Here is a 1,111-nt window from a genome sequence, read left to right on the forward strand (position 1 = left end):
CAGAGGACGGTGCTGGAAGATTGGCCTCTACCGGTGGTGGCTAAGGTTCTAGCCGGCAAGACGAGAGGAAAACCTGTCAAAGAAATAGGGAAAAGCCGGCTTACACTTTGTTTTGTGGTGGTTTCTGTCCTCCGGCTCTCCCCATTAGCCGTGCATTGCGGTGGTTGGGCCATGTTCTGGACCCGAGAGTGTGGCTCTTAGCCTTTGTATCTTTTAATTTTTTTCTCAGTCTTTGCGATGTGAACGCTCTTTCCTAACTGAAAACTAGGATAACAACATGTCTAGAGAACCTAGCCGACTCGACACACACGACTAGAATTTCAACCACTACACCATTGTTCCATACTAGCAATTGCGACTTCACGGTAAATAATCGGCAACACAATGACCATTGTAGCACGGCGATCGAACTAGGTCGGTCCCGCCAAAGAACTAGCCCAACACATCAAGGGCTAGTTAGCTCCATCTTTAGTGCCGAGCCTAGTGGGGGGAAGTTGCAATTTGCAAACCTTGAATCAACAAGTCCCACCATCACCGTTGAGATCACCGTGCACCGAAACCATCCTTTGTGAGGCATTAACACCGCCATGTTGCCCTACGTGACTAGGCTCCAACTTTGCAATGCAACCCAACTCCACCTACTACCACCATTATTTCAATGTTAATTGAGAAATACTCTTATTTTTATTACGTCAACAGAAAAAGTGGTTGTCTAAAGTTACGGGTATTTTAGTCGGGCGCTTTTTACTTTATGCGACAGGAAAATAGACGCTACGAATCAGAACAAATATATCAAAGAGTTGCACTGAGTGATTGATGTGTGCTTACCGAGAGGTCGAAGTTTAACATTAAAGAGCATTGCGAATTACTCTTTATATCAAAAGGTCACAACTATATTGTAAAAAGAATAATTTACCCTACATATTGCTAGTCTTTCACAATTTCCTAATTCTCGTAGCCCCTGCTCGCAATCGCACATCCGTTCAACAAAGATCACCAACGTCGATGTGGATCCATTGCTTCCACCACCTGTACCGTTGGTTCTCGTCTTCACCCCTCGCTAGGGAAAATGAGATAAAGTGAGGAGGATGAGTAATTAGGAAGAAGGAAA

The sequence above is a fragment of the Triticum dicoccoides genome, chromosome 1A, assembly GCF_002162155.2.
Source record: "Triticum dicoccoides isolate Atlit2015 ecotype Zavitan chromosome 1A, WEW_v2.0, whole genome shotgun sequence".
Classification (NCBI taxonomy): Eukaryota; Viridiplantae; Streptophyta; class Magnoliopsida; order Poales; family Poaceae; genus Triticum; species Triticum dicoccoides.